The sequence below is a fragment of the Manis javanica genome, chromosome 2, assembly GCF_040802235.1.
Source record: "Manis javanica isolate MJ-LG chromosome 2, MJ_LKY, whole genome shotgun sequence".
In the NCBI taxonomy this organism is placed as follows: domain Eukaryota; kingdom Metazoa; phylum Chordata; class Mammalia; order Pholidota; family Manidae; genus Manis; species Manis javanica.
Genome location: NC_133157.1, coordinates 2854210 through 2881399, shown reverse-complemented (window position 1 = coordinate 2881399; position 27190 = coordinate 2854210). Strand labels below are relative to the sequence as shown.

Genomic DNA, 27190 nt, shown 5'->3' with positions numbered 1-27190 from the left:
TCACCACTCAGCAGAGGCCTGGACCGATGAGGCGGTGGGAGAAGGTCCAGGGGGAGGGCGACCAAGGGCCTGAAGGGAGAGAAGCCAGAGCGTGTCCAGGCAGGGGGTGGGGGCACTGCCCTCGAGGGGGATGGTCTAAAGGTTGTAAGAAAGTCAGGTCTCGGCTGGAGGGCCTTGGGGAGGAGAGGGGAGGGGACAGGACCCATTTGCTTCAGCCCCCGACCCTTGTCCTGCTCAGATACATGTCCCCACCAGCAACAGGAATGGCCTTCAAAAACTCAGCCTTGAGGTGGTGGGGGTGGGCTCATTCTCCCTGTACCCCTGGAGGTCCCCCACTATTACACTCTGGCCCTGGTCCCCTTGTACCCCCCTCCCGGCATGGCATCAGTAGGGGTCATGTGAGCTCCATTCTGCAGATGGGGGCAGAGGCTCAGTAAGAGAGATGCAGCGCGGAGCCTTCAACGCAGCCGTCCACCCCACACCGATGGCGGCCCACTCCCACCTCCTGACACCCCCCACCAATCCCAGACTGGGAGCCGAATGTACGGAAGGGGCCAGGCTCCCCGCCCCAGAGACAGTCCTAGGGCAGCCCCAGCTGCTCTGCCCCCAGGCGGCCTCCACAGCACACACGCTGACCAGGGGCCATACTGGCGCTGGCCCTCCAGGCATCAGGAAACAGGATCCGAGAAGGCAGGGCTGGCTTCAGTGACAGACGGAGCCAACTGCCTTCTGTGGGGCTGGGGAGGGGCCCCCGTGGGTGCGGGTAGGCAGGCAGGGCCCACCACGCACACCTTAGGCCAGGACAGAGGGGGCAGCTCCACCGTGGCTGTGCTCTCCTGGGGGCACATGAGCCCGCTCTATGGCAGCAAGGGCGGCGGGGTGCAGGCCGGCTGCAGACAGATGTGAGCCCCGGGCCCTCTCCCCACCACCCACAGTCCTCTCGGCTCTGCAGCCCCGTGCCTTTGGGACCTGAGCTGCTCCCACTTTTTCAATCCATTCTCCTAATGCCTCACACCTCCCCCAGGCAGCAGCCCGCGGGGAGGCCGGCCTCTGAAGGTTCCTTTCTTGCCAGAAAGTCAGCCTCAACATGGACCTGGGACACTTGCTACAGGGCTGCCTCGGGCCCTGCTGAGCTGTGCTTATGACTTGCCCTGGGGTGAGCCAGGCCAGCCGCACCCCCTCACCTCTGCAAGGCTCTGTCCCCACCTGCCTTTTGATCCCAAGAAAAAACAACAGAAAGAACACAGAGACACTACACCAGCGGGGCTCTCAGGGGGGTAAAGCCCCCGAGGGGGCTTAGGGGACACAGGAACACACACACACGCTCTCCAAGAAGCTGACTTCTGGCCCAGACACCTCACAGGCTGGAACCCGGTGTCATTTCTCAGGGAGCCTCAGACCCTTGTGAGCACCCCTACAGGGTACCTCTCTGAGGCCAAGCCACCCACTGCACCGAATGAACACCTCCCAGGGATGGAAGGGGGCCAGAGACCCCCAGCACGATGGGGAGCATCTTCGGGGGACAAGGTGAGTGGGGACGGTGCGACCATGTCCACACTCAGTCTCGGGGAGCAAAGGGGAGGCCCAGCCTCCGTGGGTCAGGTGCACTTGGGGTAGGAGCTGCCCGGGCACCACCGCATCACACAGCTCAGCCTCCACAGACCCCTGCACTTCCCAAACACAGCTGCTTGGGCTCGTGCCACCGGGTGCTGCTTACTTAACTGCAGGAGAGAAGACGGGCACTCCAGGGCCCCTCTCCTCCTGGGCAGCTCGACCAGACCAAACCGTATCTTCAATGTGCCCTGCTTCACAAACCACCACACCGGGCACCATGAGGCCACGCCCTACAGGTACACAGAGGGACCCGCACAGGTTACTGCCACACCAAAGCCCCGAACCCGACTCACCTCCTGCCCAGCCTACACTCTCGCCCAGCATGGCCTTGCTCTTGGGGATCGCAGAGGGTGAGGGCAGGGCCTTCGCCACCTCCTCATGGTAAAGCCCAGGACCCAAAGCATCTGCCCACCACCCACCGGGTCAGCAGGGAGGTCCAGATGCGTACCCAAGCCCATCCCGCACCTATACCCATCCATCCAAACTTATTGCCCAATGCAAGTGTGCCAGCAAGCAACTCAGGAGGAAAAACCACACCGGCCATTTCACTCCAACCAGAGGAAAGAGATGCCTGTCCCCATGAGGTCTGTCTCCTGCCAGGCCTCCTCGGATCTCTGCAGTGGCCCTCAGAAGAAGAGCTACTATGAGGCCACTTAGCTGGGAAATGGGGGCGATGCAGCAGTCAGAGGTTGGAAAGAGTGCAGATACACGGTGGTGGATGAGAGGGTGCACTAAGCACCCTCCTGATGTCCAAGGGGCAGCCGGCCGGCCCTGCGCAGTCCTCTCTCCACCCAATGCAGGCCCAGAGTGGGGCCGAGGGTGGTGCAGCCCTTGATAAATGAGTCCTTGTTAGGCTCTATGTGCCCCCAAATATTGCCCCCCAAATGCACGCCCCTTTCCAGAAGAGTAGATGCAGAGTCCCTCCTGCCCACAGAGAAGGCTATCTGGGACCTGCAAGCCCTGCAGAGGGAACAGGATGCGCTCCCAGCGCAGGGAGCTTACTCAGGTGCCCGGCCCCACACCCACCATGGGGGTTGGCTTCCCCCCGGGGGGAGCAATGCCGCCCAGAGGCTGGGCACCCCATCTTACCGTCACTGGGAATGCTATCTGCAGTGATGGGTGTTTACTACAGTGGCATGCCTGCATGTTGACCAAGCACGTCCCCTCTGCCCCTCTAACCAGCCCTCGCAGGGGGAGGGGCTGCCCTCAAGGGAGTCATGGGTCCCACAAGGTCATCTACATCTCCTCACCCCAGATTCACAAACAGCCCAGCCAAGACAGCCTGGAGGCAGTTAAGACAACAGAGCAGGGGATCTGAGCTTACCTGTGAGTCCATAGCCACAGAGCCCGGCCCTTAACAGCCAGGCCTGGCCCCGGGCACCATGAGCACCGGGCCAAGTGCAGGCAGACAGCAGACAGCCAGGTCGGCAGCCCCTCCTGCAGGCTCACCCCACCTCTCTGTCGCTCTGCTCCTCGTTTCCCTCGGAGACACAGCCAAGCCAGAGCTGGAGCACCCAGCCCGTGGGGAGGCCCCCTTTCAGCACGGTCGCACCCAGGCAGCCTGCCTGGACTGCCTGCATGTGGGGGGCCACACCCGTGGCTCCCAGGCAGCAGGGACGTCAGAGGGGCCTCCCGAGGCCCAGCTCCTCACAGTTCAGGGTCTGACAGGGGCACCCCCACACCAGCCCCACCAGCATCCCCTGACGGTGCTCTGGGAAATGCTGACCCACCGGTTCCCAAGCCCAACTCCCAAACACACATAGAAAAACCTGAGTAGGGGGACACCTGAAACATCACAGCACATTTGGGTGACGTTCTCCTAGAAGACTCCCAATCCCTCCAGAGCCTGCGGCAAGGACAGAGGGGGTCTTCCTCCAAAATGCACCTTTCGGCTCGCCCTAACGTCAGGTCATGAAGGCCCTGAAAACGGAGGCAGACCGAGTGCTCTCACGGGATAGTCAGAAGGTGGCAGAAACGGCGAGCCCATCCCCAGTGCTGAAGGGGAAGCGCCAAAGCAGAGGATCACACAGGCCCCCAGGATCCACTACAAATGCGCATAGAGGGGGGCCAGGCTCTCAACTGCCAACTTGTGAGTGATCCTGACACAAGACACCCGGCCTTTAGGAGACCCCCAGACTTCTCAGATGGCAGAAACACAGGTACCCAGAGCAGGGCTCTGGGGGCCAAAAGGGTCCACAGACACATGGATGCCAACAATGTCAGACACACTGGTCACCACCTGGGCAGTGACCAATCCCCAACCCAAACAGGCCAGGTGGCCGGACGCTGCTCTGACACCTGCAGATCTGAGGAAATGGGACAGAGCCTCAGGTGGGAGGGAGGGCTCTCAAGCAGACCCGAGTCATACGGATCCCCAAGTTCCCAGAAAGCTAGTATGCAGCAGGCAGGGCCCTGCTCTCTGCAATAATTCCCTCAAGATTCCTTCTGAAGCAAGGAGCACCCCACCAGATACAGGCCTGCCTCCAGATTCCGGCGGCCATAGCTCCAGTCAGTTGCAGAGACAGGAGGGAGGCCCAGTCTGCCTGCCCACCCACACTACCGAGCCAGTCACCTAAACTGCCCCCAAATCAGACCGGCTGTTGAGCCTCAGGCAAGTTCCCAGCTGTGCTGCTCAGGGTGCGGGGGCTCTAGGTCTGGGTGACCCGATCCAGTCCCCAGAGAGTCAGGGAGAGCAGGGCCCCCCAGGTGATGCACAGAAAGTCAGGCAGGCATCGAGGCCAGGCATCAGGTAGCGTCCTGTGTTGTACCAACCACTCCACTCCGGGGCTACGGGCAGCAGTCTCTCAGCCACAGAGAACCAGGAAGTGGCCGCACACCCCACCACCTGCCGGCCGCAGGGCTCCAGTGGCTGGTTCCAGCCAACCTAAGGGAAGAGGGTGCAAGAAGGAGCTGCTGGCTGCGGCACCAGGCTGGGAGGTTCACTTTTTTAACACCCCCCCCTACAACTTTCACTTTCTGCCCAGGACTGCTCATGAGTCAAAGACGGGAGCAGTGTTTACAAATCCTTTATTCAAAGCTCACTTCCGAAGCATGTGTGAGCTGTCGGAGGAAATCAATCACTCTACTTTCTAAAAACAAAACAAGTCAACGGTGCTGACCGTCCACCCCAAGCAAGCGTTTTAAGTCCCTCCTCCCGGGATGTTCCCATGTTCCCTGGTGGGACTGGCCCTGGATCTAAGCCCCTGAGAAGCTGCTCATCCAGACGTCCAGGGCAGGGCTGAGGCATGCCTCCCCCAAGCCCCCAGGTTACCAGAAAGGTCGGAGAGACGTGTCCCTTGCCTCCAGCCGTGGCCTCCTGTTCAAAACGCTGTGTGCCCTATCTTTCCTGATCTGTAACCACCAGCACACATCAAGGCCTCAAGACAGAAAAGGACAAACAGAGCTTTATTTGCAAATGAGAGGCCACATTCAGGGATGCCAGAGGATCCCAAGGGAGGGGGAAGGAGGTCCCTAACTCCTGAGGACTGGCTCTTGCAGGGATTCAGTCCTTTTCTTGGTCTCCTTGAAAGCCAAAACTGCTCCCCCGAAAAAAGCCAGGCCACGGCAACTTTGCATAGATTTCAGGATCTTCCCCAGAGAGACCCTCCACGGACCCAGGAAGAGAACCCCAATTTTATAGGAAAGAGAAAGGGAGAAAGCCCAAAAACAGTAAGGCAGGCAGAACTATCTTCTTCCGAGGTGAGGGGGTCACAAAGAGGAGAGGGAGGGCCTTCCACCCTTACTTTCCTCCCGTCCCCGGGCCAGCTGGTTTGCCCACTGATGCACAATTACACACACACACGCCCCTATTAACGCTGCAGTCAATAACCAAGTTAACACACGGGGGACGGACTCCACTTAAGCACCTGTGGACAGACAGCCTCCAAAGTGAAGAGTGACAGTAAGAGACGGGGCCCCACGGAGGGGACTCACAGGTGGGCCACGGAACCCGCCCCTGGTGTGTCCCTAGCGGGTCCACTCTGTCCCCATTTTATCTTTCCAAACCCGAAGTAAAGGTGGCCGCCCAAGGCCTCCACCCCGGCCCTGACCCCGTGGGAAGAACCGGTGGAGAGAAAGCGAGAGAGAGGACTCCCCGACGCCCAGCTTTATTCACCGGGAGCCCACTAGGGCCTTGCGCGGGTTCGCGGTCGGGGGGGGCACGCCTCCCCGATGGGCGTGGGCCATGCTGCCTCGCCAGTGCCCACCCCAGGGCGAAGAGGGGCAGCACCCTCGCCGCTCCCGCCCCAACTCGACCTCGCCCGGATTAAGCGCTTTTCAGGCTGATTTCAAAAAGGGAACTGGGTCACCTCCTAGCCTGGCCGCAACGACCCAGGACCTCAAAGGGGCTCGAAGTCAGCTCCGGGCCCCTAACTCGGGGGAGCTGCCCCGCGCCAAGCCGTCCGGGCCGGGGCCCGGCCTGGCCTCGTCCCCCGCCCCTCGCGAGCCCCCGTGGCGGCGGGAGCCGGGAAAGTGGCGCCGCCGCGCACCTTCCCCTCCGCGTCCTCCCTAGTCCCCCTTCGAAAGATGGCGGGCAGAGGAATGGGGGAAAAAAAATCCCTTCCGCGAGGGAGGGCGCGCGGGAGGCCGCGCTGGCGCGGGGCGCGCGGGTCGTGCCAAGTTCGGGCAGCGCGCCCCGACCGCGGCGACGCCCCCAAGCCCAGGACGCAGGCGGCCGGGAGGGAGGTGGCGAAGGGCGCAGAGGAGGGAGACCGCGCCGCCGCCGCCGCCGCGATCCCGGGCGGCCGCCGCGCTTTGTTGCATCGTGGCCGCGCACAAAGGCGCCGGCGCCCGGCTCCCGGACGCGCCGGCGGCCTGCGCGCTGCGCGCGGGGTCGCGCTCCTCGGCCTGCCCGTCCCGCCGCCGCCCGCGCCGCCCCGCGCGCGCAAGGAAGCAAGAAAAAGGCGTACTTGGCCTCGGCGGCTCCGGCGGGCGTCCCCTCCCGGCCCGCGCGGCCGGCTCTCCTTTGGCTCGCCGGCCCCGGCAGCATAATAGACGCGCCGGAGCCGAGCAGGGCTCATGCGCTGCGGCGCGGCGCCTGGCGGGAGTAGTAGTCCGCGTCCGGGCCCGCGCCCGGGCCGCCCAGGGGAGGCCGAGGCGCGCGCGGACTACATGTCCCGGCCCCGCCGGCGCCGCGCCCCGCCCCGCGCGCCCCCGCCCGCCGCCCGCCCCGCCGACCCGGCCGGGAGCGGGCCCGGCCCGGGGGGCGCGCGGGGCGGGGCTCGGCGGCGACGCGGAGACCCTTGCGACCGCCCCCGGCCAGCCCGCGCGGCCCTGGCTCCCTCCCTCCCTCGCTTGCAAGGGACGTGCGCCTCCGGGCGAATTTCCTGGGGTCTCCCGGAGGCGTGGAGAAGGCGGGAGCGCGGCCAGGGCTCGCCAACACTCGCACCCGGGCACCCCGAAGCCCGACGGGCCTGCCCGCGAACTCCGGCCGCTCCTGTTCGAGGCGGCGCGCACCTGCCGGACGCCCGTGTTTGTAAACAAACCGCGCGCCTAATTAGCCTGGCGGGGGCGCGCACGGGCGGGGCGAGGCGTCGGCGCGCGCACGGGCCGCCTTGCTCGGGGAGGAGCCGCGCTCGGCCGCGCCCCCGTCCACCTCCGCTTCTCCTACCCCAGCTGCCCCTGGGTCCCCACGGCGCGCCGCGCAGGGCGTCTGAGTTCGCGACGGTGGGAGAGGACGCTAGGCCCCCAGAGCCCGTCGGGAATGAGATGAAAGGTCTCTCGCCTGAGATTCCAGGAGTGGAGCACAAAGCTAAAAGCAAGGACCCCTGGCCCTTTTCTGTCTTTGAAAGGCTCAGCTCGTGGACACGTTTCGCATCGTGTTTTGCGTGGCAATAACTCAAGTGTATACTTAAGTATATTTTTGTCCATCTGCGACTCAAGGTGGGCGCACGTTGCGTATATTAGACCCCAATAAAAACGTCGAAAACAAGTTTTCTTTGGTGCTCCCGGAAACTGCCAACTGCAAGGTCAAGTTCCCTTGTATGGAAAGGACACGTCCTAAGCCCCCTGGTCACTGGGGTTATTTCAGGTCAGGCAGGAGCTCTACTGCCCCTTTTATAATACTGAAGTGAGTACTGGCCCCCTTGGGAGCCCCTCCAGCCCCGTGCCCACCCAGGACAGGTGTTCTGTCCCAGGCTTGCAGGTGGGAAAACAGGCTTTAGTTCATGAGTGGTTCGCCCTGGGTCACAGGGCCAATATGAAGGAGGGCTGAGGCACCAAAGCCGGGCGTCCTGAGATACAGTTTCCAGGAGAGGCCAACCTTCCCCCACCCCCACCTCTGTCCCTTTGCTGGGAGCCTAGGACTTCTTAACCAGCCCCCACGACCACCACTTGGGAAGGTTCCAGAACAAGGCTGTTGCTGGGAAAGACCTTTGCCTTTTTCATTTCCAAAGTGGGAGGAAATCAGGTAAGGAAGTGTGGAAGGTTAGGGCCTGGACACCTCCCTCCCGAAGCCGGTGACCCTGTCAACAAGACTGCTGTTTCAGTCACTCCCAAGGCTGTGTCTGCCTCCTGCCATCTGGCTCTCTTCCTCTTGGACACCCTGGCACTCTGGCCAGCGGGATGGTCCCTCAGTACTTAAAAAGACCCCGCTTCACTCCTCCTACAGCCAAGACAAAGGGCCTCTCTACCTGGTTCCCCACCTGTCTTGACTTTGCAGGTCTGGATGGAGTGCACGTGGAGGCTGCCCCTGACCAGCCAGGCTTCAAGGCTGCTGGTGAATGCCCAGGGCCCTCTCACTGACTCACTGACCCAAGGAGCAACCCCGCAACACCAGGGGTATGGCAAGAACCAGGGCTCTCCCTGGGGCCCCTGTCTCTTCCTTCCCTGTGCCCACCTGTCCTGCTCGCCCACTCCTAGCCCAGGTGACTTGCTGCAGTGACCTTGGGACACGGCAAGTCTCTGGGAAGCAGAATCTGTAAGAGGAATGTGACAGGATCTTGCATGTGGGCATCTTGGGCCCTGGGCTCACACTACCCCTCAGGCCTAGTGCAGGACACCTTCCTGGGGCCTCTTGAGAAGCAGGGCTGCCTTGGGAAGGGACTTGGGGGCCCTCACTGACCCCACCCCAGCCAACCAGGGCGTCCCTTCCCAGGCTCTGGGAATTTCAGCAGCACAGAGGCTGGGCCTCCAGGAACTGCTGGGTGCCTGCAGTGGAGTCATGTAATCTCTCCAACCAGGGTTTCCTCCTGTCACAGGAGGAACAAAAATAGGACCCAGTCCTCAGGCTGCAGGAGGGAAAAGGGGTGTGTGCAAAGGCCAGGCCTGTGCCCTTCCTGGCCATGGCTCGCTTCTGCCTTTATCTCTTACTTAGCGTGCCTGTCTGGGAGCTCTTTCCCCTCCAGCGTGGCGGCTGCAAGAGGACAGAGCTCTACACCCCCAGGGCCTGCTGTGGGTGTGGCACCCCATGGGTGAATGAAAACTATCCTTTCTGCACTTCGTCCCCCTCCACCCCCTACCCACCACCCCACCTCCGTCTGCAAACCTCAGCACAGCCAGTCCTCCACCAGTAAGGCAGCTTGCCCTGCTCACCCCCACCTGAGGCACTGTGGGAGAACTTAAGGCTTGCACTTGGCCTTAAACCCATGCTCAGGCCAGGCTGGAGCCCAGGGCCCAGCTGCGTCCCCCTCCCTCATGCAGTCCTCACCCACTCTGACCCTGGAGGCACAGAGCAGTGACACTATTGCATTATAGTTTGGACACAAGTCCCCTCAAAGTTTAGTTATCACAAGTCCTTCCCTAGCAGACTCATCAGCTTTCAAAACTAAAACATAAAATAGAGTTCCTGTCTCCACCATGCAAAGCGAAGTCCGGGTTACAGAGAGCACGGTCAGCAGAGGATCCTAATCATACAATCATGTGTTGGCCACTTTCTGTGTGCCACACGCTGTGTCAAGGACTTTACCTAGAGAAAGTCACTGAATCCTGCGAGGCAGGGAATGGTATGCCTACTTTACAGGTGACCTGGAGACCCAGTGAGGTCAAACTCCTACCCTGAGCCATGGTGTGAGCCCAGAGCGGGGGGTTCCCATTTCAGCTGCAAAATACATCCCAGTAGCCTGCCCTCTGGGAGGGGAGATGAGGCACGTATATGAGGAAGCAAATGCCCAGGTATGAGTACATTAACTGGTTCGCATAGAAAAGCATGGGGAGCCCTGGTAGGGAGATGGAGTTTGGAGATGAGACTCCTCCCTTCCCCGTTTTCTTGGCACCAAAGGGGAAGATCACTTGCACGAAAGTAATAGTAGTATCCTTACCAGCCCAGAGTGGAAAGGCAGGCGATGGGTATGACCTGCTGGCTTGGGAACAGAGAGAGTGGGCTGTGCTGTGCAGCAGAAATGTGGCTATAGACAGACAGACAGCAGGAGGGGGAAGGCAGTGGCGGCCCCTGGAGTGTCGGTCTGCCCATCTGTAACACGGGGATGATAAATACCTGCTTCGTGAAGAAGTACTCATTCATAGGATGATCTGTGCATCCACTCATCTCGTTCCAGAGGTACAGATGGAGGGCACAGTGCCCGGCACTGCACATGCAACAGGGAACGACACAGCACAGCTGCTGTGGAGCCGACATGCTCCTGGAGACACACGGGCTTCGTAAATAAGTGAAACGTGCAGTTTGCCTGACAATGCTCAGTACTATGGAGAAAAATCAAGGAAGGGAGCAGGGAACTGGGCAGGTGTGGTCATGACACCTAAATAAGGAAACTAGGATTGTGAGTGGTTTTAGTTTATTTTTCTTCTCCATCATGTGTTTTCTTCCCATGGCAAACAGATATTAGTACGTAATGAGAATTAAGTTTTGTTTGAAGAAGCGACCATTGTGATAGAGTGGGGAGAGGGCTGACCTGGGAAGGGCTCTAGTCTCTAGCTCTCCTGGGACCCCTCAAAATTTAGGTGTTCCTGGCATTGCTGGGGCTTTGATGGATTAAAAGATGATGGCACCAGCCCTTTGCCATCCACAGGAAAGCTTTCCGCACTGAGATCCTGTGACATCATGACCCTATCTGTGTCCCCTCACTGTATCCCCTGCTTCTGAGAAGGAACCCTGACACTATAAAATAAATTTATTTCAAATGATTGAAGACATAAAAAACAAAAGACAAAAAAAGACTTAACAAAAAATCTGGAAATTTTGAAAAAAAATCCTGTAACTTTTAAAAATCACAAATATAGGCTACATGGAAATTTAGAACTCAGAGGAAAGATAAATAGCAGCTTAGACAAAGCTGATGGAAAACATAAACATTGGAAAATTCAGTTAAGAAACAGGGAAGAGGTGTTATGTCATCCTTCTTAATAGGAATGCCAGAGAGAGAAAAAAAATTTTTAAGGGGTAGAAGAAATATTTGAACAGATAAACAGATGAAACCTTAACAAAATAGATGGAAAAAAATGAATCTTTGGATTCAGGAAGCACAATTCACAAGAAGGACAAACAAGAGTTAATCCACACCTAAATGTATCATAGAGGAGTTATAAAAACATCAAAGACAAATATATCTGGAAACTAATTGGCTGAGCAAAACAAAACAGCTAGACCCATAGCCACGGAGAGGGACTAGTAGTTACCAAGGGGGAAAGGGAAGGGGATTAAGGGGCACAATAATTCACTATCACAATATAGGTTGATCACAGGGAAGGCAGGACAGCATGGAGAATACAGTTAATGATTCTGTAACATCTTACTATGTTGATACTGACTGCACTAAGGGGAGTGAGGATTTAATAATATGGGTAACTGCTGAACCACTGTGTTGTATATTTGAAACCAACATAAGATTGCATATCAATGATACTTTAATAAAAAAGTTAGAAATTACATAAATACAGTAACTATAGATAATAATAATTGGCTGAGATGAAGTCAGCAGAAACTGCAGTGGAGAAAACTCTGAGGGCCCAAAACTCCACAGAAGCAGCAAATAAACTGGCCATAAACTTTATCTGAACTCTGGGAACTAGTCCAAGGTTTACATAAAGTGGGAAAATACTCAAGAAAAAGGTGGCTTACCCTCAGTGTCTAAGGAATTTGTTGAATCATTAGCTGACCACTAAGCTAGTCAAACAGATACTTCAATAGCCACACACAGCACAGAATACTGATGTGATGAAATTAGTTCAGAAAAGTCACCAAACAGCAGCAGCCATACATACATGGATCATCAACAACCTCTGGGTGGGGGTGGGAGGGGGATTGGAATCTGATTTCAAGAGTTGCTACATTATAATATTCAAAATGTCCAGTTTTCATCAAAAAAATTTATGAGGCATGCAAAGAAATGAGAAAGTATGTCCCATATGTCGGGGGGAAGTGTAGTAGAAACTGTCCCTTAAGAAGCCCAGACATTGGACATACTAGACAAAGATTTCAAATCAATTCTGTAAAATGTTCAAAAGCTGAAGGAACCCATGTTCTCAGAACTAAAGGAACCATGAGCATGATACCTGACCAAATAGAGAATAGCAACAAAGAGACAGAAATTATAAAAAAGAACCAAACAGAAGTTCTGGAGTTGAACAATAACTGAAATAAAAAATTCACCAGGGGGGTTCCAAAGCACATTTGAGTGAGCAGAACTGAAAGATAAGCCAACTGAGATTATCCAGATTGAGGAACAAAAAGGAAATGGACTGAAGGAAAATGAACAGGGCCTAAGAGACCTGCAGAATACTCTCAAGCATGTGAATATAGGTGCAAGGGCAGTCTCAGAAGAAGAGGAAAGAGAGAATAGGGAAGAAAGAATAGTTTAGGAAAATATGGCTCTAGATTTCCCAAATGAAATAGGTGAGTCTGCATATCCAAGAACCTTCAAAAGTTTATCCAAGGTGGGAAAAACTCAGAGATCTCCACATTATAATCAAAATGTTGAAAGACTAAGACACAGAGAGAGAACCCTGAAAGGAGAAAGAGAGAATTGATTTGTCATGTACAAGTACAAGGGATCCTCAATAAGATTAATGGTTTATTTGTTATCTGAAACCAGGGAGTCCAGAAGGCAGAGGGATGACATATTCCAAGTGCTAGAAGAAAAAAATTCCTGTCAATCAAGAATTCTGTATCTGTAAAAACTATCTTTCAATAAAGAAGGAGAAATCAAAACATTCTCAAACAGAAGTGGAGAGAACTGGTTGCCAGCATGTCTGCTCTTTAGGAAATGGTAAGTGGAGTCCTTTTGGCTGAAATGAACGGACATTAGACAGTAACTGGAATCCATGTGAAAAAATAAAGAACTGCAGTAAATGTAACTACATAGGCAAACATAAAAGTCAGCATTAATATATTTTTGGTTAGTAACACCTCTTTCCCCGCATATGATTTAAAAGACAACTGCATGAAACAATAATCATAAATCTATGTCAGTGGGCACACAATGCATAAAGATGTATTTTGTAGCAATAACAGCATGAGAGAGGGATGTATGGCCTGATATAGGAACAAAGGTTTTGTATTCTATTGAAATTTATCTGAAGTGGTTTATTATAAATTATGATGTTAATTATAATCCCAGGGCAACTAATAAAAAAATAACTAAAAAATATTTAATCAAAGAGAAGAAAATGGTACAGTAGCAAATATCTATCACAAAGGAAAAGGAAGACAATATTGGAAGAACTAGGGCACAGAAAAGGTGCGAGACATGTAGAAAACAAATGGCTAGACAGGAGAAGTGTTTCTTTGTAAGTAATTACATTAAGTGCAAGTGTATTAAATTGTCCAATTAATAGGCATCAATTGACAGAAGAGATAAAAGAAAAAAAAATAACCCAACTATAATGCTGTCTACAAGAGACTCATTTTAGAACCAAAGAAACAAGTAAGTTAAAAGTAAAAGAATACAAAAAGACATTCCATATAATAGTACCTGAGAGGGCTGGAGTGGCTATACTTATATTAGACAAAATAGACTTTAACACAAAATTGTTACAAGAGACAAAGAGACATACTATGTAATGTAATGATAAAGGGCTCAATGCATCAAGAACATATAACAATAATAAACATGTATGCACATAACAATACAGCCCCAAAAAATATGCAGCAAAAACTAACAGTATCAAAGGGAGAAATAACAATTCAATAACAATAGTTGGAGACTTCAACACCTCATTTTCAATAATGGATACAACTAGACAGAAGATTGGCAAAGCAATAGATTACAGTAAAACACTATAAACCAAGACCTAACAGACATATATAGATCACTGTACCCACCAGCAGAATACATGTTCTTCTCTGGTGCATATGGAACATTCTCCAGAGCAAACTATATGTTATGCCACAAAACAAGTCTCAATAACTTTAAAATATTAAACTCATATGAAATATCTCTTCTGAATACAATGGACTGAAGCAAGAAACCAGTTAACAAAGAAAAATGAAAAATGCCCAAGTATGTGAAAATTAGACAACATAATCTTGAACAACCAATGGGTCAAAGAAGAAATCACAGGGAAATTACAAAATACCAAATGAATGAAAAATAAAACCCAAACATACGGGATTCAGTGAAAGCAGTGCTCAGAGAGAAATTTATAGCTGTAAATGCCTGTATTAAGCAAGACAAAATATCTCAAATCAGTAACCTAAATTTTCACCTAAAGCAACTGGAAGATAAATAAATTAAACTCAAAGCAAACAAATGGAAGGAAATAATAAAGATTAGAGTAGAGATAAGTGAAATAAAGAATAGAAAAAGAGTAGAGAGAATCGACTAAACTAAAAGTTGTTTTTTTGGGGGGGAAATCAATAAAACCAGCAAATCTCCAGCTAGATTGATGTAGGAAAAAAGAAGAGTCAGGTTACTAGAATCAGGAATGAAAGTGGGGTGCTACTATTGAATGACCCTGCAGAGATGAAAAGCACTGTAAGAGAGCGCTATGAACAATCATACACCAATAAATTAGCCTAGATGAGCTGGAAAAATCCCTACAAACGCCCGAACTACCCAAATTGATGAGGAGAGACACAAAATATGAAGAAACCTGTAAGTAAAGGGATTGAATGAGTAATCAAAAACTTCCAGCAAAGTAAATTCCAGGACCAAATAGCTTTGTTGGTGAATTCTATCAAACATTTAATGAGGAATTAACACCAGTCCTTCTCAATCTCTTCCCAAAAATAGAGGATAAAGAACACTTACTTATCATTTATGAGACCATTATTACCTTCGTACCAAAGCCAGACAAAGCTCTCACAACAAAAGAAAACTACAGACCAACGTCCCTTAGGGATATAGGCATGAAAATCCTCAACACAACATGAGCAAACAGCACATTACAAGGATTATACACCAGGACCAAGTCAGATTTACTCCAGGAATGAAAGGGTGGTTCAACATATGAAAGTCAATTAATGTGATACATGATATCGAAAGAATGAAGGGGAAAAAAAAGCACATCAACACATTATAGGCTGAATTGTGTCCCCCCAACTCCCAATTCTTATGTTAAAGTCATAACCCCCAGTGTCTCAGAATGTGATTATATTTGAAGATAGGGTCTTTAAAGAGGCAATTAAGTTAAAAATGAGGTCGTTAGGGGGGTGCCTAACCCAACATCAGATGACAAGGACACCATAAATGTGGATACTAACATGTAGAGAAGGAATAATTTTTTTAACAAATGGTTCTGGGATGACTGGATATCAACATGCAGAGAATAAAACTGGACCCCTGCCTCACACCCTGTACAAAAATTAACTAAAAAATCAATCAGAGACATAAAGCTAAGAGCTAAAACTACAGAACTCTTAGAAGAAAACATAAGGATAAACTGACGTAACCTTGTATTGGGCAACAAATTCTTAGATATTAATGCAAAACCACAAGAAACAGAAGGAAAAAAATAGACAAATTTGACTTCATCAAAATTAAAAACTTTTGCATACCAAATGCACACTATTGAGAAAGTGAACAGATTCCTACCAAGTGGGAGAAAATATTCACAAAATCATATATCTGATAAGGCCTCGTATCCAAAGTACATAAAGAACTCTTACAATTCAGCAGACACAGGAGCAGCAGCCCAATTTAAAAATGGGCAAAGGATCTGAATAAACCTTAGTCAGACAATAGAACGTTGGTATTTCCAAAGAAGATAGAGAAATGGCCAATGAGCACATGAGAAAATGCTCAGCACCCTAAATCATCAAGCATATAAACATCAAATCCACGATGAGAATATCACTCCACACCCAGGAGAAATAGCTGTAATAAGAATGGTGGTGGTGGTGTGGGGAATGACCAGCGCTGGCAAAGGTGTGGAGAAGTTGGGACCCTCCTATGTTGCTAGCGGGAATGTAAAGTGGAGCGGACCCTTTGGAAAACAGTTTGGCGGCTCCTGACAAAGTTAAACGTAGAATTACCATACGACTCAGCAATTCTTCTAGATATGCACCAGAGAATTAAAAAGCACACATTCAAAAATAGCAGTAGACTCACAGACACTGAGAAGTAACTGGTGTTTACCATGGGGGAGGGGCTGGAGTGGGTAGGTGGGGAGGGTGAAGGGGATAACGGGGTATAAAAATTCTCCATCATAATATAAGTTGGTTGCAGGGATAGTAGTACAGCATGGAGAATATAGCCAGTGATTCTCTAACATCTTTCTTTGTTGACAGATAGTAACTGAACTAGTGAGGGTGAGGATTTAATAATATGGGTAACTGTTGAACCACTGTTGTATACTTAAAACCAATATGAGATTGTATATCAATGATACTTCAATTAAAAAATAAAGCAGACATTCAAAAAAATTTTACACAAATGTTCATAATAGCCAAAAAGCACTGACATATGGCTGCTTTGTTACCAGTTGCTCATTTTAGAAAGAAGATTTTTTAAACTCTCTGAATTGATGTCTTAAGTAGGGAAAGAAATCACTGTTCAAGTCCGTCTGCACCCCGCAGTGTGCGCCCGCATCTGGGTGGCTGGGGAGCCATGCCAAGTTGAACCTTCCCTGAAATATGTAGGGGAGGGGATTGTGTGTGATGCACCTGAGAAGCTGTCTCTCTAAGTGCCTTGGGAAAGAGTGGAAAGTGATGTGGGGGGAGGGAAGGACTAAGGGGGTACCTCTCTTTCCCAGGGGTCTCATTCCTATTCCCACCTGGGGGCTCTGTCAGAACCATGCGACATGCAGGACCAGAACACCCGACTCAGACAGCACTCCCCTGCTCCAGCCCTGCTCCTGTCCCTGGACAATGGCATCTGATCCCCTCACCCCACCCTGCACTGGGTGTTACTGATCATCTTACAGATGGGGAAACAGAGGCTGAGGACATAGACATCAGTAGGCATCGTCAGAGCCAGGATTGGCCAACACCCACGGGCTTAACCACTAGGCTCCCCTGCTTCATACCCATATGTGTAAAGTATGCACACAGCACCAGATGGTCCACAGGGCCAATGGGGGTGTGGGGACCCCAGGTCAAGAAATGGGTCTGAGAGCGCAGAGAAAGGACAGCACACAATTGCAGTGCCCCTCTGAGTCTTCAGGGCTGGGATGCCACCACAGGGGGAGTGGAGCCTGCTGGTCCTCCCCAGGTCCAGCTTCCTCGGACACCCCGCACCCCCACACCTGTGCCCAAAGCCATCCAGAGCAACACTGTTAGTCGACAGAGATTCTGGGAAGGACAGTGGCCCACCTCGCGTTCAGAGCACCTCCATGCTGCCAGCTAGAAGCGGGCCATGCCTCATTTTTTTTTAAGTAAATGTTTCATTTTGGAATGACTTTATATTTACAGAAACATTGCAGATAGCACAGAGTTCCCAGAGACCCCAACCCCCCACCTGGGCTCCCCATTGTTGCCGCCTCACTTGACCCTGGTGCAGCCCATGCAACTAAGAAGGCAGCTGCAGCACAGACCGTGTTGGGGGTTAGCTTCCTCCTTCTGCAGAACCCAGCCAGGCCTTGAATGTCAGTCTCCTCCCATCTCTGACAGGTCTTCTGTCCTTCTTAGCGGGGACGGTTTGCAGAGGCACTGTGTATCTTGTAGAATAGCCCCAATCTGGGTTTATCTGATTTTTTCTCATGATTCTGGGTTAATGGGTTTTGGAAAGAAAAGTCCTTCTTGTCCAGCCCCGTCCTGCCCTCCGGGATCCATGCTGCCCTGCAGGCATCGCCAGTCACAGTTCCTTCATCACCACCTAAGGCTGTGTCTTTGGAAGGGAGTCATTAAGTGCATGCCACCTGGAGGGGCAGAGGATGAAGCTCCCCCACCGCCCCGGAGGGCAGTGACTGCACTCAGGATTTGGGAGTCCACTTTATCTGCTGGGTCATGACCCAGTACTCTGCCACTTATCTGTGCTTGTTGCTCAAACCGCCCCAGCTGTGGTCACCTTTGGTCACTGGTGCTCTTCTAGGGGGACTCCCATGACTCTGGACTCACCCCCGTCCTCTTGTTTTTGAACTTCCTTTCTGTCACCACAAGATGCTCTAGGCTCATATCCACGGCTTTCACGCCAACTCTCCACGTGATTAACTTAATCTTTTGGAAAGTCTTTATTAAGCACCGGCTGTATGACTATGGCTATAACGGCACCAGAATAAAGTCAATGCTCATAAAATATTTGTCCATCCTTTTGTCCAGCAAATAGCAGTTTGTCAAGCTGCTGCTCTGTCCAGCACTGTACCTGGCTTGGGGGATTCCAGAGAACATCATGAGAGGAGGGCCTCACATGCTGGAGTGGGGCAAAGAGACCCCAAGCTATGATTATAGCCATAACTATGTAGTTAGCACGGTGATGAGATCTATGAGGGAGGAAGCTGGGGGAGTTTGGAGCCCCTCAAGGTGGATGGAGATGGTGAATCTCGGCTTGACATTGACTCTTTAGAGTAAGCCACCATCACACCCTTCTTGGTGACCATAAGGCACATGACTGTGTGCACACGTCTTCGCAGAACCCTCCCTTATTGCATGGGGGACTCCTGGCCTGTATACTGGCCCTTTGATGGCCTTTCCTGTATTCTGTTCATCCATCCATCCATCTAGCAGATTGAATACGACATGCAGGCATTGTGACTTGCTAAGTCTTAGCTCATTTATGCATTTATCTTTCTAAAGCAGACTTGAGAGACACCATGTCTTAGCTCAAGATGAAACAGCAACATTTTTGGAGGGCTGCTTGGTGGTATTTATCAAATTTAAGTGATTTCTGCTTCTGGGAAGATGGAGTAGAGACATACTTCTCCCTATTCTTCCTGCTAAGTACAAGTAAGAACCCTGAACGTTGTATATAAAACATAAGAAGTGCAGAGAAGAGACAGCTGGGGATCTCAGGATCCAGGGAATGCCACCATGGCAAGCTTCTTTGGCCTCCTCCATTGCAGTTGAGAAACCAGCAATCTGGAAATGAACAATGGGCATAGACAGGAGGCCCAACAAAAGCTTCCTCTCTCAAGCCAGAGGACCAGAAAAGGGGCAGCCTGGTGAGACAATATGTTCAGACAATAACTGCTCTCCTGCAGCCCAGCACCACAGAAAACACTGCGGCACTACCCCACCCAGGTCAGCAAAAGTAGGGAGCTGACCTCCACCCTCCCCAGGCTGTACCGCCGCGGCTAGTCCCGCCCACGAGCTGCTTTGTGGTGTCAGAGAAGGGCAGTTAGGGAGCCAGGACTTTCATCCCTGCTGCACGGTGATGCACTCCGCTCTACCCCCACTGCTGCGATGTCTATGGAGTCCATGTGGGGGGCAGTGATGAGGCACTCCTACCCCTTCCAGACAGGGAGATAACAGTGGAGGCCCCCTGGGGAGCTGGAACGCCTTGCTCTGCACTAATAAGGAGAACCTCCCCTCAAGTGGGGGCTGCTACCCCCGCTTGGTAGCACCAGTGAGGTGTCACTCTTCATCCCACTCCCTTGCTAGAGTGCTGTCAGAAGAAGCCAGCTCAAACAGGTTCAAATAAGATCCAGAGCCTCATAGCACAATGCCCCAGATGTCCAAATGTCAATTTAAAAAATCACTGGGTATACGTACAGCCAACCAAGATGGAACGAAAAGAAGACAGGCAATGGATGCCATGATTGAAATAGCAGAGATTGTAGAATTATTTGACAAATTTTTTAAAGAAGCCATCACAGAAAGGCTTCAATGAGCAATTGTTAACACACTCTAAACAAGACAAGAAAGAAAGAAAGAAAATGCCTGCAAAGGAAATGTTTAAAGAAGAAGCCAATGGAAATTTCAGAACTAAAAAATCCAATAACAGAAATTTAAAAGCTAAGTGGATGTGCTCAGACTCAACAGCAGAACAGGAGAGAATAATAATGAACTGGAAGATAGAACATTCAAAATTAGCTGTTCTGAAAAACAGAGAGGAAATAGACTGAGGAGAGAAAAAAAGAACAGAATATCAGAGACCTGCGAGACCATAACAAAAGCTCTAACATTTATGATGCTGGAGTCCTGGAAGGAGAAGGGAGACGGAGAAGAGTGTACAAACAACTCAAAATAAAAAATGGCTGAAAACTCCCCAAATCTGGCAAAAGATACAAACCTGCCTACAGATTCAAGAAGCTGAGTGAGCCTCAAATAGATTAAACTAAAAGAAATCCATCCAAGGTGCATCACAGTCAATCTGCCAAATATTAAGACAATGAAATGTATCTTGAGAGCAATGAGAAACAACTGTTATAAAAATACATTTTTTAAAAAGACTGACGGCAGATTTCTCAGTGGAAACTATGGAGGCCAGAAGGAGTGGAACAATAAGTGCTGAAAGAACTGTCAATGCAGCAAAAAATGATCCTTCAAGAAGGATACAGACATTTTCAGATGAAGGAGAATGTAAAGAATTCAGGCCTGCTTTAAGAGACATTCTCAGGCCTGAGAGAAATGAAGAGGAAAATCTGGAATGTCAGGGATAGAGGAAGAGCAACATAAGTTTTAAATATTTAGGCAAATAGACTACTTTTCTTCTTTAACTTTTAAAAAATATGTATGATGTTTGAAAGAAAACCTATTACATCGTCTAGTGGGATTTTCAGCGTGTTAGGGCTGATGCATACGACAACTACAACATAAAGGCCAGAGAGTAAAGAGACCGACACGCTGGGGAGGTCTCTACATTGTACGTGAAGTGGTGACATTCCTATGGTGCAAACTGTGACATAAATTTAGGCATATACTTATTTTAATCCCTAGGTAATCCACTGGAAAACTATACACACAAAACACATAGTCGAAAAACCCAGTTGATAAAGTAAAATGGAACACTAAAAAGTACTCAGATAATTTTTACAAGGTATAAAAAAAAGAAATGGAGCAGCAAAAAAAAAGGTGAATAGGAAATAAATAATAAAATGGTAGACTAAAATCCAAACATATCAATCATTACATTAACTGTAAGTGGTTTCTCCTTAGTCAACAATAATATATTGTACATTTAGAAGGAAACTTTATATATATATATATATAACATTGAGTACTTAGAACAGAAGAATGGTCTCAGATCAGTAACAAGCTTCCTCTTTAAGCTAGAAAAGGAAGAGAAACAGAAAAACAAAGCAAGCAGAAAGGAATATAATGATAAAAATAAAATTGAAAACAAAAATAATAGAGGAAATCAATGAATAAAAGAGATGGTTCTTTGAAAAGATCAATAAATTAAAACCCTAGCTAAACTCATCAAAAAAAGAGAAAACACAAATTATTACTATGAGAAATGAAAGGGAAGATATCACTGCAGACCCCACAGACAGTAACTGACAGGGTAATAAGAGAATACCGTGGACAACTCTATGTACATAGTTCCAGCAACTTCCGTCAAATGAACCAATTCCTTGAAGAGCACAAATAGACCCAAACTCACCTGAGAAGAAATACATAACATGAACAGTCTCCTATGTATTAAAGAAACTGAATTTTCAATGTAAAATTTTATGAAAAAGGAAATACTCTAGGCCCAGATAGCTTTACTGGCAATTCTATTCAAATCTAGAAAAGAAATAACACCAATTCTATATGATCTCTTACACAGAAGAGGAGGAAATCCTAACTCATTTTATGAAATCAGCATTAACCTGACACAAAACATGACAAAGACAATTCAAGATAAGATAGTTATATAAGCCTCATGAACACATGTGCCAGCCAAATCCTCAGTATAATAGTAGAGGTCAATCCCAGAAAAACATCAGAAGAATGCACATCGAGACTAAGTGGGGTTTATTCAGGACTGTCCAACACTTGAAAGCCAATGAAGGTAATCCAGCATGTTGACAGACTAAAGAAGAAAAACCACGTGATATTAATTGATGCAGAAAAAAGAATTTGTTAAAATTCATGACAAGAATCCTTAGAAACTAAGAATAGATAGTTCCTTAACCTAATTAAGGGCATCTACAAGAACACCTGTAGCCAATTTTGTACTGAATGGTCAAAGACCGGGTGCTTTCCTCCAAGATCAGGAATAAGGCAAGGCAGTCCTTTCACTTGCCAACATGGCCCTGAAAGTTTCTGCAATCAGGCAAGAAAAAGAAGTAAAGGTCAACTTCTGGTTTCATTGACTTTACTGTTTTTCTGTTCTCTGTTTTATTTATCTCTGTTCTAATCTTTATTATTTTCTTCCTTCTGCTAACTTTTTCTAGTTCTTTAGGGTATAAAATTAGGCTGCTCATTTGTGGTCTTTTTTTAATGTAAGTCTTTATAGCTATTAATTTCCCTCTTAGCACTGCTTTTACTGCACCCCTAAGTTTGGCATGTTGTGTCTTGGTTTCCCTTTATCTCGAGATATTTTCTTCTTTGACCCGCTGGTTGCTTAATAGTGCATTACTTAAACTCCACATATCTACTGTGATCAGAAGATATGATTTAGATAGTTTAAAAAATGTATGATTTCAATATTAAAAAAAAATAAAAGCTTGTTTTATGGTTAACATATGGTCTATCTTGCTGAACGTTCCATAAGCACTTGAGAAAAGTGTGTATTCTGCAGTTGTTGAGTGGAATGTTTGTATATACTTGTTAGGTCCAATTAGTTTATAGCTTGCTTCATATATCTTGGAGCTCTGATATTTAGTGCATTTATGTTTGTAACTGTTATATTTCCTTAATGAATGGACCCATTTATCAACATATAAAGTCCATCTAAATCCATCTTTGCCTTTTTTTTTAAGTGTTTTAAAGTCTATTTTGTCTGCTATTACTGTGGTGCCCCTGCTCTCTATTGGTTAGTATTTGCATGGACTACTTTTTATATTCAACCTATGTGTATCCTTAGATGTAAAGTGAATCTTTTTCAACTGGTTTTTGACAAAACTGCTGAGGCAATTCAATAGAGGATGTTCCTTTCAATAAATAATGTTGGAATAAGAGCACATTGCATAAAAAATGGACCTGAATCTGCATCTCTCCCCTAATATAAAAATTAACCCAATCTGGATCATAGATCCAAATGTGAGATGTAAAACTATAACTCTTTTGGAAGGGAAACCTTTGTGACCATGGATTAGGCAGAGTATTAGAGATGACACAAAAATACAATCCATAAAAGAGAAAAATTTGTACGTTTGGACCTCACTAACATAAAAAGCCTTTGCTTTGTGAAAGACATTGTTAAGAGGATGAAGACAAGATACAGACCAGAGGAAATGTTTGTAAATTAGGTATCCTACAAATTCTGTATTCACAGTACAGAAATAACTCTCAAAAATAAGAAAACAAACAGCTCAAATTTAAAAATAAACAAAATATTTAGACACTTCTCTAAAGAAGATACAGAGATTTTTTAAAAAGTATAACATCATTAGCCATAGGGAAATGCAAATTAAAGCCACAACGAGGAACCCAAAGGAACGGGACGCTGAGACACAGCAATGCTTGTACACCGATGTTCAGAGCAGCACGATTCACAACAGCCCAGGCATAGGGACAACCCACCTGTCAGCAGATGAGTGGGTTAAAAAAATGTGGTATATGCATGCAATGGGATAGCTTTGTCCATAAAAAGGAACGGAGTACTGACATGTTACAGCGTGGATGAACCTTGAGACATCATGCTAAGAAGCCAGACATAAAAGGACACATACTGTATAATTCACTTATATAATATACCTAGAATAGGCAAATTCAGAGGCAGAAAGAATAGAGATTTTTAGGGCTGGGCTGGGGGAGGTGGGGATAGGAAGCTTTTGTTTACTGGATACACAGTTTATGCCTAGGATGACAGAAACATTCTGGAAATGGATCATGGGGATGGCTGCGTAGCAATGTGACAAGTGTGCACTGCTGCTGAATTATATACAGTTGACCCTTGAACAACATGGGGGTTAGGGGTGCCAACCCAGGTGCAGTTGAAAGTCAGCATAGACATTTTGATTCCCCAAAACTTAACTATTAATAGCCTACTGTTGATGGAAAGCCTTACCAACAACGTAAGAGTTGATTGACACATCATTTTGTATATACCATATTCTTACAAGAAGTATGCTAGAGAAAATAAAAATGTTTTTCAAATTGTCAGAAATTTTCCAATATATGGGCAGTGGTGACATAAAACTGTATGTGTGTAGAAGTCACAGAACTGTATAGTCCCCCAAATTCAATGTTGTATCAATTTGAAAAAGAGAAAAGGGTTGTACACAACTGTACCTTTTGAGTACTTTCTGGGTTCCAGACCCTGAGCTAAGCATTCCGTATTTTCACATTAGAATCCTTAAAACACCAGAGGACTTGGTCTGGCTATTCCCATTTTACAGATGAGGAAACTGGAGGGTAGGAAGGCACCTGGGTGTGTCTGACTCCAAATCTCATGCTTTTAACCAGTACACAGTTGAGAGCCTTGGGCAAGGGTTCCACACCCATGTCCTGATTCGGCATGTTGAGAGCTGACTATGAGCGGCTTGCTTCCTGGCACCTGAGGAGATGCCTGGGTGGGTGGGTGGATGGATGGGCATTCCAGGACGGTGGGAGCTGCCTGCATGCTTGGCCAGGTCACAGCACAGCTGCTTCGAAGCTCCACTTGGCTGCCACAGGCCCTGCCAAAAGGGTGGCCCTGTGCTGGGACACTCCCCCATCCCACAGCAGAGGTGAGGCCTCCCAGGCTTGCCACTGGGAAGGGGATCTGGAAATTTGGAGAGACTGAGACCCACAGAAGGAAGAGCTGAAGCTGAATGGGACGGCATGGGGAGGCTGGGTGGACAGTGTGGCCCCTGAGGCCAAGGCCAGCCAGTGTTAGAGCAGAAGCCGGATAGTAGGGGAGACACCAGGCCTGGCTGAAGTCTCAGCCAAGGGAGACATAGCAGGGATGGGCTCATCTGAGTGCCCAAGTCACATCAGGACTGGACACAGATTTCTCCAAGGGTGGCCAGGACCCTACAGGGGCGGGTTAGAACCGCAGACTCCTGGGCTGTAGCCCAGACAAACTGGGGGCCCATGTGATCTCTCTGCACCCTGAAGTCTCACAGGCTCTTCGCCCAGTGAAGGGCCTAGAAGCCAAGGTCCCTGTGGCCTTGTCCCGCTGCGGCCCCTTGCACTAGGGTGCCCTGTGCCACAGTACTGGACTGTTACCTGCCTGCAGCCACTGTGCCCACCAGCGTTCGCCCAGGGGCATTGGGGCACTCTTTGCTCTCAGAGGGATACAGACAGCAATGCAGACCTCAGATTGAAACTGGCACATGAGGCTCCTTGCCTGGGATGCACTAAGGGCCGTCCCAACCCCTGGGACACGGCCCACCACCTCCTCCAATTTCCTAATGAGAGTCGGGCTTACTGTGTAGTTGAGAACAGGCCTATACGCCTCACATTTGCAATGTCTTTGCCCTCCAAGGCAGGTCTGCACCCAGGCCACCCCCACTTTTTGGGGGAGGAATCACAGCCCACAGAGTGTCCAGGCCACTCGGAGAGACCAGGCAGGCTTTTGGTGCCATGGTCCGACCTCTCAGCTCCATTTCTCCTGCTGCCCCAGAAGGGCTGGTTTCTTTCAACCTTGTGCCTTCTTAACTTCCCAAAAGTTTGGTGCCATCCCTCACGTAGGCACTGCAGGCTTGCCTCCCTGCCTGCTGGAGCTGGCTCCCGGGCACCAGTGAAGGGACGCTCGAAGTGTTCCTCGTCTCCTCGTCTGCATCCTAGGTCCATTCCCTCGCCGGTTTGCTGGCATTGGGCTGCCTCACCTGTGCAGCCCCAGCTTCATGTCCAGTCTCCCCTTCACCTCCCCCACACCACTGGCCTTTGTTTACATGGCCTCCTTCCCTCCCAATGCCTATGTCTGGCCTGCAGGGCAGCCCCTGCTCTTTGGGTGCCTCTGGTCACACGCCACTTGGGAAGGCCTCCCTGACTTTCCACCGACCCACTGGCATGGCCGCCCGTGCAGGGAGCCTACTCTAGACCCTGGCAGCACGTTCTGTGGATTCAGCCTGTGGGTCTGACTTCCCTCGGACAGAGAGTTCCCCGAGGCTCCTGGGGAGGAGCCAGCCACACGCCCCTGGCTCTGGGTCCCGGCAGCACGAGGTTCAGAGGCCTTCCTGGGATGCAGAAGGGGGAGGACGGGAAATGCTTGATGGGAGAAGGAGATATTTGCAGCGCCTAGTGAAGCTGGGGGTCACTCCCCTATCCTGGGAATGAATGAAACCCACTGTTATTTTCTTTAATCACAAAAACAGGATGTCCCATTGGAAGAACGGTGCTGGAGTGAAAGGAATACTGAAAGGTGCTGCTCAGACCTTCCCGTTTGCCTTCCCCAGGAGGCTCCTCCACAGCCTTTGCTGTTGCAGAATCTTTCTCCCTGCACAGAGCTTCGTTTTATAAAAATTGTGCTGTTCTGTGCATCTTCTTCCATTGCTTGCTTTTTCTCTCCAAAATGCCATGGCACAGTGTCCCCAGCCACCTTGATCACCCTGCAGAAGGTTCCGGTATCTGACACGGCATGACCGATCCACCTCTTCCTCTGGGAATGGACATCTAGATTGTGTCCGTTATTTCATCATTATAAATAGAGCTGCCGTGAGCGCCCTCGGGCAGCCTGGAGCCCTCCACAGCTGTTCCCGAGCGAGGGGCCTGGAAGGGGTGGCCGAGCCCGTGGTCTGAACGGGCCCTGAAGTCCAGCTTTCACTGTGGCTTTAGGGACCATGGTTCTATTATTTAAGTGCCCTCTCCTGTCCTCGTAGTCCCTTCCCCTTTGGTCCCCGAGAGCTTTAACAAGAGCCCCTCGGATTGACGGGGAATCGATGCCTGGGATTGCAACTATCCAGAACCATCCACAGCCTGCCCTCTCTGCCCCAACACAAAGGCCGTGATTTGGAGCCCGCCCCCACTTCCCACAGCAGCCTTGCAGTGGGGTGCGCTGGCCGCCAGGCTGGGCTGGGGGGGGGCCTCCTGCGAGGTCGGCTCCTGCAGGAACAGGTGCGAGTGAGCCAGGCAGCCGGCCAGCCTCTGTGGACGGACATGCAGCCCTCTGCCGCTTTGGGGGATTAAAGAGTCCAGTGGGTGGAGGAGGGAACGGTTGGGCGGGTGGAGGGGACGCCTAGGCTGCTGGGGGAGGCAGGGACGGAGAGAGGCGGCCTGCAGCTGGCCGGAGGGGGTGTGCCTGGGCAGGGCTGGACTTTGGCCCTGGCTCTCCCTGGTCAGCTTTTCTATTTC

General features: G+C 50.0%; 1 protein-coding gene across 7 annotated transcripts in view; it reads right to left on the bottom strand.

The window, feature by feature from the left end:
* Window positions 1-6699, bottom strand: part of BRD3 (bromodomain containing 3) — a 33992-nt gene extending 27293 nt beyond the window's left edge. For 2 of the 7 annotated variants that reach the window (XM_037007758.2, XM_073221973.1), the window contains exon 1: window positions 6522-6696. The gene's annotated coding sequence lies outside the window, so the exon portion shown is untranslated. Of the gene's footprint in view, window positions 1-6521 lie in introns of all 7 variants that reach the window. The other 5 variants (XM_037007756.2, XM_037007759.2, XM_037007761.2 and 2 more) reach the window with 5 other exon arrangements.
* Window positions 6700-27190: the final 20491 nt, after the last annotated feature.